The 15,532-nt window shown below is 36.6% G+C and overlaps 1 protein-coding gene across 1 annotated transcript in view; it reads left to right on the forward strand.

Annotated features, from left to right (window-relative positions):
* The first annotated feature begins 987 nt into the window (after window positions 1-987).
* The window catches only part of nacc1b (nucleus accumbens associated 1, BEN and BTB (POZ) domain containing b), a 38,359-nt gene continuing 23,814 nt past the window's right edge, over window positions 988-15,532 (forward strand). Inside the window, exon 1 of the mRNA XM_028451151.1 lies at window positions 988-1,080. The gene's annotated coding sequence lies outside the window, so the exon portion shown is untranslated. The remainder of the gene's footprint in view (window positions 1,081-15,532) is intronic.

Here is a 15,532-nt window from a genome sequence, read left to right on the forward strand (position 1 = left end):
CCGTCTGAGACTTCAAAAAAAGCCGCTGTGCTCCTTCCTCCCCCATCTCCTCCACTCCTCTTCCTCCTCCTCGCCTATAGTTTCTCCCGTGCGTGTGCGCGTGCATGTGCAGGGGTTTGTGTCACAGGGTATGCGCGGGCACGTGTCAGCAGTGTGTACCTCTGCGCGTGTGTACAGTGTGAGTGTGTGTGCTTCGGCTGGCGGTTCACTGTGTGTACAGTCACAGTGAATGGCAGCGGAGGCGGAGGGAGACATCACAGCGCTTCTTCTTCTTCTGCTCAAACACTTCGCAGCGGGACCGCAGTGGAGGGTGAGTTCACACCTTCACTGTTTTACGTGCTTCTGCTCGGAATAATGGACGGCTTTGGTTGGTCCAGTGTGGATTTGCTTCAGTTTGACTTCGTGTGAGGGTTTGTGTATTAGTATGTGTGTGCTGACTGTCTCTGGTGGTGCGTTCAGGTGAAGGTTGCGTTCAGGGTGCTAAAGTTCCCTTGTGGACTTCACATGTGGGGGGGGGATGTTTTTTTTTTTTGTGGGTACCCCTGTGCGGGACGCGTAGCAAACTTTCTCTGCTCAACACCGGGCTGACCCCTCTCTATCTCCCCGTCGACCGGCGACTCCGAGCCCCGCATTCCTCAACTTTCTTCACCAACTCCCTGGAGGTGGATGTAAATGGTGGGCTGGGGGGCACAAATAGTAGTTGTTCACATTAAGCTTCCATCGCTGTGTAGAACCGATGGGTGTTTCCTTCCATGTACTTTCCCCGCTCTGACTCCGACAGTCTGGTCCACATTCGCAGCACATTTGTGTCCCGGGATGACCTGTTGATGTCGGCTAAAGATGGAGTGGCTGAGCCTCCCTCCTCTGCACTCACCGCCCCCTCTTCTTCTTCTCCGGTGTCCCAAAATCACCAGTTTAGCCACGTGAACACAAACTAACACCATGTATGTTTCTATTTAGACAAGGTTGAAATAAATAATGGATTTACTTTAGGGCGAGCGACGTTTGGAAAGGCGGGACAGCGTATGTCTGTCCCGTGTTGGTCGCTGCCATTCGGCCGGAAGAAGAGGGGCGAATTCGGTGAGTACGGACATCACACCGCGCTGGTACGGAGGAGGACGGACGGACGGACCGGGGCTAATGCCTCCCTGTGCTCGTCCTTCTCCATCTAACATTCATGGGACACATTGTGTGCTCTTATTTATCTAAACAGAGCCGCCACACAAACGGAATATAACGAGTAAATTTTTATTTTTCATGTTGTTTTTAGTGCGTCCTCCCTCTGTGCGGACGCACGCACCGGTCTGGTGTTGTGACACAAATCGATTATCAGCCTAAACGGTGATTGTCGTGCACGGGAGCAAGCGAGTGCCTTTTAAACTTTCCAACCAGACTTTCATTAATATTTAGATTTTTATTTAATTATTGAAAATATAGATAGATAATCTCAGTACATTTAAGTATATATAAATAGTCTGCCCATGCATGTATGTAGGGCTGGGCAATCAGGACCAAAACTCATATCTCAATATTTTTTTCTTTAAATGGTGATATACGATATATAAAAAAAAAATCGATATTTTTCAACTCATTAAAGTCTGACCAGAAAGACAATTCTAGGTTAAATTTGCTGATAAAAAAACCACGCAGACATATTTATTAACAAACAGCTGCACAATATGTGCCATTTATGGCTTTTTCTCCTGTAAGGGACAGCACGTGTGAGTGAGTTCTGTAGTGTGGCTGGTTTAGGGGAAGGTGTGGGTTAGGACACATTCAGATATCCATCAAACTATAGTTTTCATGCTGTTCTGAGAAGTATTGAAAGCAGAGGCTCCTACAATTAGTTTTTAAATTGGTATAGGGGATATTGTAATTTTCTTTATCGCCAAAATAGAAAACTCGATATATCTTGGATCTTGATATATCGCCCAGCGCTGCATGTATGTATATAAACACATATGTAAGTTTTAGTGTACACAGATAATTGCAATATCGCCTATATCGATATACATATTTTTGATAGCTTATTTTGTATCAAAATACTTGTTTTAGGAGTCACTGCTTTCACTACTTCTCAGAACAGCATTAAAAGCACAGTTTGATGGATCACTGAGTGCATGCTAACCCAAGACCTTCTAAACAAGCTACACTACAGAACTCACTCACACGTGCTGTCCCTCATAAGAGAAAAAGTCAAAAGTAGCACATATTGTGCAGCTGTTTGTTAATAAATGAGCCTGTGTGGCATTTTGCATAAGCAAATTTAACCCAGAATTGTCCTAATGGTCAGACTTCATTAGAATTTATATATCGCCATTTTGAGAAAAAAATATTAAGATATGAGTTTTTGTCCATATTGCCCAGCCATAATTTGTATGTACTTGTATAACAGGATGCACGTGTGTGTATATGGATATATGTAAAACTCAATACATAACATTTTCCCCATTTCAAACACTTATTACTTAATTGTACATTGTGTTCTACATATAGGGAAACTCTATTTTTATTTTATTTTATTATTTTAGCACAACATAAATGTTGCCAATTTTTAATATGTATTTATTTTTTTTCCTGTGTAAATGGCTTTAATTTTATTTAATTATAAATAGTCTATCACCAGCTTGCACATTACTGCAAGCTAGTGATAGGCAACAAACATAAGCCGTTGGTCTATTTTTATATCTGTTCTGAGAAGTAGTGAAAGCAGAGACTCCTGAAACAAATATTTTAATTTAAAAAATAAACTATAAAAATATGTATCTATATAGAAAATAGAAAACTCGATATAGCTTGGATCTCAATATATCATCCAGCCCTACATGTAAGTGTTTGTGTACAATATATACTGTATATATGTACTTGCACTTGTGTGTATATGGATATATGTATAACTCTACAGAACATTTCCCCCTTTTAGAACACTTATAACTTAATTGTAAATTTTGTTCTACATTATATGTAGTGACACTCTATTTTTTTTTTGTGTGTTTATTTTATTATTTTGCTCAACACAAATGAAAAGTTATTCTATTTGTGTGTACATCATTTTATGTCACACTTGTGTTGGCAATGTAAACTTGTTTATTGAATTGAATTAAATTAAACTTTTTGTCTATAATTAGCTTGCGTATTACCGCAAGCTAATGATAGACAACAAATATGAGCCGTTGACAGTGTTGGGACTGACTAGTTATTTTTGTATTGTATTCCTTTTTGAAGTAACTCAGTAGTGTAACTCATTACAAAATGGAAAAGTGGTAATATATTACTAGTTACAATTAAAGTAACTCCAGTTACAAGCATATTTAATTTAAGTGCATATTTGCTTTGTTTTGCAATAAATTGAGGAAAAAAAAGATTATTTTTATAGTTAAATATAACTTATGGGGAACTAAAAAGAGCTTTCTGTTCCTGAAGCAGCAGAAGTATTTGAAACAAAACTTAGAACAATGTTGTTTGAACACTATCAGTGTGATATAATTAGTGTTCTGGACCAAAAGTAACTCAAAGTAGTTTAACTCAGTTACATTTTAACAACAGTAATATTGTAATACAGATATATTACATGTTGATCCCAGTAACTAGTCATATAAATATATTACAAGAGTAGAGTAAGTTACCCAACATTGGCCATTGGTGTCTTTTTATATCTAATGTACTGTCTTCCATCGGGATTAAACTGATGTTTTGTTTGGTGAAAGCAGCAAAGCTATGATATAAAAGCCGTTGCGCGCTCCCGTTAGTCAGCGCTTAGCAAGTGATCACTTTTTAGCACAACACCGGGCCAGACGAGGACTTCCCAAACCGTAGCGGGCATCGAGGCTGGCACTGCGGGGCACTGTGCGCTACGTGCTCGCTGTGACCGCCTCCGCTGCACCGCTACACCGGGGCGGGCTCTGTCTCTGTCTCTGCCCCCTGGACACCCAGCAGGACCTCGTTGTGAGTTTAGGAGCCATTACAATGACTGATGCGGGGAAGTTAAATGATGTTTTAGTGTAACTTTGCTGAGGGGAGGCTACACTGAACTCAGCCATGCTTTGTGAGGGCAGGGCTTCAGGGTCGCTAACTCCGCATCTACTGCTTTGTTTTCCGTGTCCTCAAACTGAGGGTCGCGCACGGCTGTGGGTTTATTTCACGTGTTTCTCAGCCGGGTTTTAAAGTTCCACCCTCATCTAAGGCACTGACTATCGGGTACTAGCCTTAGCTTTAGCCTGCTACTTGCTAACAGGCCAACTTTATCCTCCCTAAACCAGGAAACTGAAGCTAAATAAGCAGTGATTGATGATCACTTTCACACAGACTGTCTGCATGCATCACAGTTAGATAGATACATATTTATTTGTTATTTGCTGTCTATACATAACATATACAAATAATAATTATTCATTTTAACAACCAAAAATAAAATGGGTTGAAGCAGTAGCTTAGGGCTGGGCGATAGGGACCAATATTTTTTCTCAAAATAGCGATACACAATATAAATCTGGTCTGACTAGGACAATTTGGAATCTGGAAAAAAAAAAAAAAAAAACTTTTGTTTTTAACTATTTTCATTGGACCATAACAGCATGTAGGAACATAAGAAAACAAAATCTGATCTGTTTTAATTTATAGTATAAAAGTTACTCTATAAATCAATTTTTCTTTATCTTTATTTTGCACCCCAACTTTCTGGGTTTTTTCACCACTCGTGAATATTAAAAATTCTTCACAAGAGGCCATTGTAGCTTGTCTCTGTGTCTTATATCATTTATTGTTTATTCCTTTGTGAAATAACATGGAATTTGGGTTAAATTTAATGATCCAAATGCCACACAGGCATGTGTGAGTGAGTTCTGTAGTGTGGGTCTGTGTTAGAACGTACTCAGCAATGCATCAAACTGTGCTTTTTATGCTGTTCTGAGAAGTAGTGAAAGCAGTGACTCTTAAAACAAGTATTTTACAACAAAAAAAGCTATACAATATATATATATATATATATATATATATATCAGTATAGGTGATGATGTGATTTATTTATATCCCCAAAATATAAAACTTGGTATATGTTGAATCTTGACATATCGCCTAGCTCTACAGTAACTGCTTGGTAAAAAAAAAAAATAGAAATGACTCAATAACATCAATTATTTTGCTTTTTAAGTTATTTTTGAACATAGACCGTGAACTCACTAAACAGAAATGCATCTTTTTTTAACATTTGTTCTAAATTTCCTTTTTTTCTAAAAAAAAAATATAAACCCCTCTTAAATTATATTTTCCTTCTCTTAGTTTAAAAAGTGATATAATACCCAAAGGAATGTTTTTATTTCTTACTCAGAATAAAACACTTTTAACCTTAATCAATTCATGAGTTTTATTGTTCTAGATTTTTGAAACAGTTTGTTAGTAGGTGCTTTATGTATTATTCTAAATGCTCTCTGTTGTAATTTGATAAATAGATCTATGTAGGTTTTACATGTATTACCCCAGCTTTTTAAACAATAAGACAGGTAAGATAATATAAGAGATGAATAAAGCAACTTCAGACAGTCTCTATTTAATATAATATTTGTTCTATGTAGAATGCCAATAGATATTAGATACTCATAACAGGAGTGTGTGTGTGTGTGTGTATGAAATCTAAATGTGTAGTTGCACCAGGAGACGCTACATTTGTGGAGGACACACACCAACACAAGCAGGAACACACAGAGTTTAAGGATAGAGTCATTACACATAGATGGGGCTCATGGGGATTACAGGTCAGGGGTCAAGTGGTGTGAATTAGCTACCCCCTTTATGTTCCCTGGAAGCTGTTGTGACCCCGTTGACCTGTGAGGGAAAAGGTGGCGGGTGGGATGTCCTGAGGCGACATGTCAGTGTGTTAAAGTCCAATCAGTTTTGTGATCATCTTAGAGTACACCGCAATAGTTGGATTAAAGAAAATATCCATCTTTTTTGTGTAAAGGGCCACCGTGGCTCAGGTGGTAGAGGGTCGTCTTCTGATCGAGAGGTTGGGGGTTCGATCTCAGTACCTGACTATGTGTCGAAGTGTTGTTGGGCAAGACACTGAACCCTAAGTTGCTCCCAGTGGTTGACTAGCACCTTGCAGTCCTGTCCCATTGGTGTGTGAATGTGAGAGTGATTGGGTGAATGAGCTGATACGTAAAGCGCTTTGAGACTGCTTCAGTGTGGTGATAAAGCGCTATTTACCATTTAAATATGTCCTGATAAGGGATTTTTATCATTGATTCCTCAGGGAAGGAGTTTTGTTAGTAGAACCAGGGTCAATCCATGACATTTCAACAAAATTTCAGGACATCTCATGCACTTCAGTATTAAAAAAATCGGATACATAAATAGTTTTTGAAATATGGCCAATTTAATGAGAGGGTATATTTCAATTTTTGTGCGTTGTTATTTTTCTTCCGTTTTCAGCTTCCTATATCTCAGGAACTACGTCATATAGTAAACTGAAATTTGGTATAGTAATTAGAGGTCGACCGATAAATCGGGCCGATATATGGACTTTTTTCAATATTTTTTTCAATTAAATTTTTTAATTTTTTTATTTAGCACTTTAGAGTAGCCATTAAAGGAAAAAAAGAAAGAACATAAATAACATCCATTCGGTTGTATGAATATACAACAACAAAAAAGTAACAATATTAATAGCATGTGCATGGAAGAGGTAGAAGCCAATAGGCTTACAAATAAAACGCCGATATAATAGGACAAGGTTATAATATAATAGTTCCTGATCAAATATCCTGATCCTATTATAGCCTTAATAGGATAAGGATTTTTGTTTTACTTGGTTGTCTATGGGTATATATAAAGTTCAATAAATGTTAAAAGTTCTATTTGTGTATTTCATTTAATTTGTAATATATACATTTATATCATATTAGTGTTTCAATTGTTTTTCATTAATCAATGTGCGTTTAAAAAAATACAGTATGTATCGGCTTCCAAAATCGGCTTTAGATATCTACCACTTTTAAAAATTAAAAAAAATAAAATAAAAATCGGTATCTGCATTGATCTTTGAAAATCCCATATCGGTCGATTTCTAATATTAATACAGCTCCACCTACTCTCTCAGAATATACCAAAATATCTGCTATACATCCTATCTGGTGGACACGCTAGCTCCTCAAAATTGGAAAAAGTTTGTCGGGGTTTGGGTCTGGAACATGTTTGGGTCTTCAGTAAAAAACTTAGCATATGTCTTAGCTCACTGTAATTTGATCAGCTTAGAGCTATGAACATAGACTGTTCACATCACTAATGTTTAGTCACATATAAGCATTGGTTCTTGGGTGGCAGTCTCATGAAATCTGAAAAAATACTTTTTTAAAAAATATTTTCATTGGCCCATAACTGCATGTGGAAAGAAAAAAAATCTGATCTCTGTTTTAAGTTATAGTATAAATGTTACTCTTTCTTGGGATATAAATAAATTTTTTGTTATGCAACTTTTTCATCTTTATTTTGAACACCCGCTTTGGGTTATTTCACCCCTCGTGAAACTTGGCAGTTCTTTACATGAGGCCATTGTAGCTTGCCTCTGTGTCTTATATCAATTATTGTTTATTAATTTGTGAAATGAAATGGAATGACCTGCCTGCGATTTTTTGTAATCGTGGAAAACGGGGGGAAAAAAGCGGAATTCACGTTCTAAAACGTAAAAGGCAATTTCAACCATTTTTTCCTCGCTCTTTATTTAAAGTCAGGTTCCAACAATGCATGGAAATGACTCATCGTGTTTGTTTTGGGACAATAACACACAATTATGTGCTACTTTTTCTACCGCAAAATAGAGCGAATAATTAAACTAATTAATAATAATAATACATTTTATTTAAAAGCGCCTTTCAGAACACCCAAGGACACTGTACAGGGCAGTCATTAAAATAAACACAATAAAAACAGCAGATTAAAACAGATAATTGACTAATCTATTGATTATTTTTTTAGATTAGTCGACTAGTCACGATTATTTTTCTGTTTTGAATCACATATATTGGACTGCTTTTTTAGCGCACATGCTTAAATCCTTCCACCTGTGAACGTGTATCTGTTGTGCTGTGACAGCATGTTTTACACAGAGGAATGAAAAATGACATAAAACATGTATTTGTAGTGTAGTTGTTATATTCAACACAAAATATAGTTTAAATTACAATACATTGAATGAATGAATGAATTAAATATCACAAAGAAAGTGTAAGTTGTCTTTAATATTAGTAGTAATAGTAAAAAAAGAGTGTAAAATAAACTTTAAACTGTAGATTGTGGTGGTAATGAGGTTTAAACCAATCAGAGTGCCTTTTACTTAAATCAAGTCCATAAAATAATAAATAATAACATCTTTTTTAAAAGAGTCCTTACAAGTTAAGAAATGTTTAATTAATATTAGGGGTGTCTTTATCAGATATCAGGCAGGCGGAATCTGCTATTACTTTCTATCTGGCCGCCATCTACTCTTAAACATGTTCATAAATGATTTCTTACCCCTTTAGCACCGAAAGAATATCTGTAATATTACGTGAATTTCTGTTTGAAGTCACGTTTTTCTATTAGCTCTGTCTGCTAGCGCATAGACGTAAATACAGTGCAGACTGTTTTTTTTTAATTTTTTTAAAGTACAATTGTTAAGGCACAAAATATATTTTCAGTTGCACTTGTAAAAAGTGCCCCTTATTTATTTCATTCAAGATTTATTTTTAGTTAAATTGCATTGTTGTGAATAGTTTATCAAGGGATTCTTTTGACAATGAAATTTAAATGGAAAATAATACAGTATTTTCTACAGTATTTTTTTTCCCCCCCAAAAAAATAAAGGAATATTTTTCAGTCATCATTTGTCCACAGTCCCATTTTGTAAAATAAATCGTGAGAGAATCATATCGTGAACCCTGTATCGTGAATCGAATCGTATCGGGAGTTGAGTGAATCGTTACATCCCTATAGAATACTGTAGATATTATGTTGAAGGTTAAAATGTATGTAACCAGTTGGTAACCAGTCATACCTACTGTTGCTGACTATTGTTCTCTGTTTGAGTAACATCACTTGATAAAGCCTTTTCTAACATTACACACTACAAAATAAGTAATTATTATTTTTTTATTAAAGAAAAAAAAAAAGAAAATATGTTTGATTCATGCTATCGGATCAATATCGGTATCGGCAGATACGCAAGGCTGCAATATCGATATCATATCAGAAATAAAAAAGTTGTCGGGACATCACTAATTAATATTGTCTAAATCGTCGATAATAAGTTAAAGAGGTTTACTGTTCAGAATAAACACTAGTATCAGCAGAAGCAGAAAAACATATTTACGTCACTAACTCGGACCTTATATTTGAATCACAGACTGTAGGCTTACAAACACATTTACATTTGATCAGAAATGAAAGATTGGGGAAATATCAGCAGTAGTGATGTCACTCCTCTCTCGGTTTGTGTACAAACTGGGGCTCTGCTGTGTTGCCGTGCATCTCTGTTGTGCTTTAATGATTGACAGCAGAACTTCAGGGTTTACACTTAAAGTATTTCACTGGTTTGGTTTTGGTGAAAAGTTCTGAAGCTTTAGAAACTTTGAGGTTGCGTTAAGCATCATTGTGTTCCGCTGTCCGCCATTCTTCTTTGCTGTTTACTTGCCCAAAGTTGTTGGCGCAACACTGCCTCTAGCTGTCACTGTAAGGCACTGAACAGGAAGAAAACAGGAAGTGGCCGCGTGCTGGATTATATCATGAATTTACAAGATTAAACGACGCGTTGTCGCTATAAAATCTGCGTCGTAGAATTTTTGTAGTCGACATTAACGATTACGTCGACTAATCACTGCAGCCTTACTACAAAACGGGTGATTGAATCAATTGTCTAGAAAGTGTGACAAACAAACCAATATAAGCAATACTGACCATAACTTTATTCAGTCCTTTTCGCTGCATGTTACGGTTTGCCTAGTGACAGTGTTAACTTTGAAAAGAGCTTCATCTGAAATGTGTTTTTTAAGAACAAGTGCTTCAGATTATGATGACTGCTATCAAATCTGATACAAAGACAGATTTAGCTGCTGGTGTATTACTTGAACTCGTGAACATTTTACCTGGTGATACGTCAGGGCAGAAGCGTCTACATTCACAAGATTGCACAGGATTTAGTGTAGGTGCATTTTTTGGGAACATATCACACATTTCCATGGTATAGCAGACATTTAACAGGTAACTAAGGAGAGACGATGAAACGAAAACAAAATGGAAAAGTGTATTTCTTGCATCGATTCAAAATTACTCCATATCAATTTTTTTCTCAATTAAGAAAAAAAATATTATTTGTTTACCTTTATTTAACCAGGAAAGTGTTTTCCCACTGCAGGAGACACTGTAACTGCACAAATAAGTGCGCTGAAACATGGGCATGTTGACCAACTTGTGTTTTTCCAAAAAAAATAGTACTAACTTTCTGCATTTATTTGTTGTTCTAGGCATATACCTCAGTTAAGTTGCACTGAAGTCAAAGTTGGTTTAAAAGCCACTGGCAGATTGAATGTTATTTTTTTATTTTAAGTTGTTGGCACTTGGCATGTTAAAGCCAATGTTTTGAGTGTAAAATATGCCAATAAACTATATTTTAATACATAATGTTCTCATGAAGGTGTACACATTTACAGATTAGTTGTTTAAGTCATATATAAAAAAATTGCAATAATCGCCTTATACTTTAATATCGGGATATATCGTATCGTATTGTGATCTATGTATCGGGATACGAATCGCATTGCCTGCCAGATGCCAGGCCATACACACCCCTAAAAGTGATGCGGAATAGGGTAACCTCTAAAACGGAATTTAGGAAATTTTGAAAAGGAAAATTTGGAGACCCTACTCAACCATGTTTTCTCTCTGCTTCAGCCTGCTTATTATTCATATCATTCTACAGCTTTATACCTAGAAACAACCCAAGGCATCTACTATTGGTTGCTCAGAATCTCCTCGGGGACATTTGATGTTCAACTGCTCGCTGGAGGCCACTAGAAGTGCAGATGTGATGTGATGGCACAGACAGAGCATTGTTAGTGTGTGGAAATGTTCTTTCCTGGTAACGTGTGAAAAACTGCACGCTCTAACATCTCCCTTTGGCTGCTCAAACAGGTTTTAATGCAACTCTGATCAATCTTAGCATGATTGCATCACCTATCAAAGTAGCAGTAATGTGTGGAAACAAGTGTCGACTGTGACCCAAAAAAACACAGAAAAACATCTCAGGCTTTTCTTTTGAATTGTAATTATATTAATGCTGCACATGTTGAGTTTTGAGCATTAACTCAAAGAAAACTTATTTTTTAGTACATACAAATATCATTGCATTCCCTTTAGTTAGTATTAGAAATAGTCATATTAGAAATGCCTCATTACAATTTTTGGTCACTGATTTTACGTCCCTGTTGTTAAAAAAAAGTAACCCATTTAGCTTGGAGGGGCTAACCTCTCCTACATATGTAAGGGGGTGTGTGTGTGTGTGTGTGTGTGTGTGTGTGTGTGTGTGTGTGTGTGTGTGTGTGTGTGTGTGTGTGTGTGTGTGTGTGTGTGTGTGTGTGTGTGTGTGTGTGTGTGTGTGTGTGTGTGTGTGTGTGTGTGTGTGTGTGTGTGTGTGTGTGTGTGTGTGTGTGTGTGTGTGTGTGTGTGTGTGTGTGTGTGTGTGTGGGGTATCTTTTTACCTGAATAAAATGCAGTTGGACAGAAAATGTGGTCGTCACGTCATTGATTCATCATCCTAAAGGGTTCATGACTAACATCAAAACTTTCTGAAACATTTGGCTGCTGTTAAATTTATTTAAAAAAAAAAAAAGAAAAGAAAAAGGTCTTAGCAACACAAAGCTTTATGTTACACTGTTTCACTAGCTGGGTTTCCATTTCAGATTTTTGCAAAATATAAGCGATATTTCTAAATATTGACAAAGTATAATTGCACTCAAACGTGTTTCCATTGAACGTTGCTTTGGGCAGGAGCCTCATAACTCCCGTGAAATCTCATCCAGCGGGACTTCGCTGCACAAAAATGGATGCTCAGAACCTGCTTATAACACTCTATTCCTTTGTTGTTTTATGTCTAATGTGGTAGTGATCATTTTAAAGTATAATGCTAAGAAATGTCTTGATCTCCTCTTCCGTTTAGACGTTAGAGATGTATCGGTACAACTTTGTCACTTCCGATACGATGCCGATATTGCAGCCTTGAGAATTGGCCGATATCAATCTGATACAAATCATTCATACTTTTATTACTTATTTAGTAGTGTGGAATGTTAGAAAAGGCTTGATCAAGTGATGTTACTCAGGGAGAGAACAATGGTCAACAAGTTCACGCCAGTTATTTTTTTACTGTCAGTATATGGTGGGAACAACTAGGGGTATATTGATATTGGATATTGGTCCGATATCAGACAGAAAAGAAATATCTGATTTTATTGGACTGCATCTAAAATCACCGATATAAGCTCTCCGGTAAAATGTTCCTCTCCAGCACTTCTATCCATAGGTGACTGTGGTTCACACACCAACAAAGTAACCTACTGTTGCTGACTATTATTCTCTGTTTGAGTAACATCACTTGATCAAGCCTTTTCTAACATTCCACACTACAAAATAAGTAATAAAAGTATGCATGGTTCGTGCTGAAATCGTATTGGATCCATATCGGTATCGGCCAATACGCAAGGCTTCAATATTGGTATCATATCGGAAGTGAAAAAGTTGTATCGGGACATCCCTAGGAACAACTGAGGGCGGGGACAAAAACAACAACTTATCGGAGCGAGATTTTAGATGCATTCCGATAAAATCTGATATTCGTTTTCTGGCTGATATCGGACCGATATCAATATCGGATCGGAACGCCCCATTAAACGTACCGCATCATGTTTTCTCGGAGAGAAGTGCTCATGTGACCATGTATATCACATTCTGTGACGTGTATTTGCGGAAAAGTGCGACACATTTCAATATCAAAAAATCATGAAAAAATAAAAACGAGCAATATTTAAGTGTTTTTTCAAAATTCAGGAGTTTCCATTACCAGTTTTTATTGCGTTATTTAGTTTGCGCATTTCCAAGGGTAATGGAAACGCAGCTACTGAAAGATACATAATGTTTTACAGAATGTCCATGTTTGAACATACACCTTACTAAGATATTGTTTCATTTCCAGATAAGATCCAAACTGTGTAAATGAGCTGCAGCTCTGTCATGGTGAAGAGACGGTTATTCCTCTACAGCTACTGAGCCGTCCCACTCATCTATCAAACCTAATTAGCCACAATAAACTGAGAAATTAATTACAATGATAGGTCTCTTATTCTCACACCTGCCCTTATGAGGCAGAGCTCAGGATTTTTTAGCTTTTATCTTTCTATTGGGTAGATCTGCTTGCTAAGCATCAAATTACCATGTACATCTGAAAGCTTCCAGGTACAAGTAGTTTTTATGCTTTCATGAGGAGGATTTTCAGACGTTTCGATATTGAAATGTGTTGCAAAAGTGCTATGGAAACACCTTTTCAGAGTAAACATGACGCGGTACGTGTAAACAGAAGAGGATACCCAGACATTTCTTAGCATTATACTTAAAAATAATTACTGCCACATTAGACGTGAAACAACAAAGGAATACTAAGTGTTATAAGAAAATCCGTGTCCCCTTTGTTCTTTGGTCATTCCGTTTTAAAACCAAATCAAAATAATAGCGTTGTTATTTTGATTTACTGACTTAAAACCAAAACAGAAATACAGAAACATCAAAAACCAGATAAGTAGCATTTTTCTATTAAAAAAAAAAAAAAAAAAAAAAAAACTTGTTCTGTTTGTCAGATATTTGGATGTTTATGGGGAAACTAGAGTGAGAACTGAAGTCCACTGCACCTGGTTTCTCTCCCCAGGTCCTGGACCAGGTCTCCACACACAATAGGTCTGTTTAGGATTCATTTCAGCAGTTTTCTGGTCCTGCTCCTGTTTTAATGCAGTCTGTGGATGATTTAGCTCATAAAAAGCTGCTCATGCTGTAGTTTTGTTTTTTGGTGTTACGGTCCAAATATTATTCAAATAACTGACTATCGACTGTGAGGCTGGTGTGAAGAACAATAGATGTTACAACTTCTACGATTTGACACTTTTGCAAAAACAAGTACACAGCTTTTTTGAGGGCAGTAAAAATGTTTATTTTGCACATTCTATTATCGCTAGCCACTAGCAGCAGCCGTCATCACACACAGAAGCTGATCACAAGATATGAGGAGCACCAGTAGATTCATTACACCACCTCCGGTGTCTTTTATCACATATCATGGGCATGCTTTTTGTAACATCCATTTTTCAATGTATTAATAACGTTTCAATTCACCAGTTCAGTAGTAATGTGGTGAGATTAAAACATGAAACTCTCGTCTTAGTTTCCCGTAAATAACCAAATATCTCACAAACGAAACAAGATTTAATTTTAAAACAGAAAACTGCTGCTTATTTCTGTTTTGTTTTTAAGTCAGTAAAACAAAATAACCACAGCATTTATTTGTTATTTTGATTTGGTTTTAAAACAGAATAACCAAAGAATGAACAGGACACATATTTAAGGAGGTTTGGAGCGTCGAAGTCTCACAGGATGAGATTTCACAGAAGTTATGAGGCTCCTGCCCAAAACAGCCTTCAATGGAAACAAGTTGCAAGCACAATTATACTTTTTCAACATTTAGAAATATTGCTTTAATGCTTTTATATACAATTATAAAAAATGTTTTACTCTGTAAATTATTTATCTTGTTGCTTATATCAGTAAGTTTGGGTCTAGTTCCCTTAAATTTCAGTAGTGTTCAGATGTTACATTAGGTTTGAGATTTTTTGTTTTGCGTTTCAAAATTTTCTCAATTCCATTTCAATTTATCCATTTCCATTTCATCAGATGTCAGTGCTGGCTTTTAAACTTCCCTAAATGACAAACTTGCTTAATGAGGTTAATTCAGTTAAACTATTGTTATTAATTTCATATGCTTTTTCCCTATTCGCACGGGATTCGTTTTACCTAGGGACCACATGCCATTTATAATAAGTGTAGAATGTCTATGATGTTAATCCCGTGCGAATTGGCCATGTCAGTAATTTGTAAAGTAAAAATTCCACCGCAAATTACCTACTATATTTTGCTGAACTCCGAGCTCCTGTGATAATACTAATGCAATGTGAATAGGTCTCTGTGATTTGGACAGAAATGGGCGGGATCTGATGCGTGATTACATGTTGTTTTTGTTTCCGGACGCATGTTTATTTATTTTTTAAAATTGATTTTAACGTTTCTCCTTGCGTCCAGTGCCTACTTTTCTTCTTAGCGCCCGCCATGTTGAAAACAATGTGAGCGAATGTTACGCAATACGCAGCACATTGACATCATATCCGGGGGATGTCTGTAAATTTCAGCAAAATCTCAGGCTTCGGTTATCCCGTGCAAATGCGCCACATAAAAAGCAGACGTTGGGGGGTCA

This window comes from Gouania willdenowi, chromosome 1 (genome assembly GCF_900634775.1).
Source record: "Gouania willdenowi chromosome 1, fGouWil2.1, whole genome shotgun sequence".
In the NCBI taxonomy this organism is placed as follows: domain Eukaryota; kingdom Metazoa; phylum Chordata; class Actinopteri; order Blenniiformes; family Gobiesocidae; genus Gouania; species Gouania willdenowi.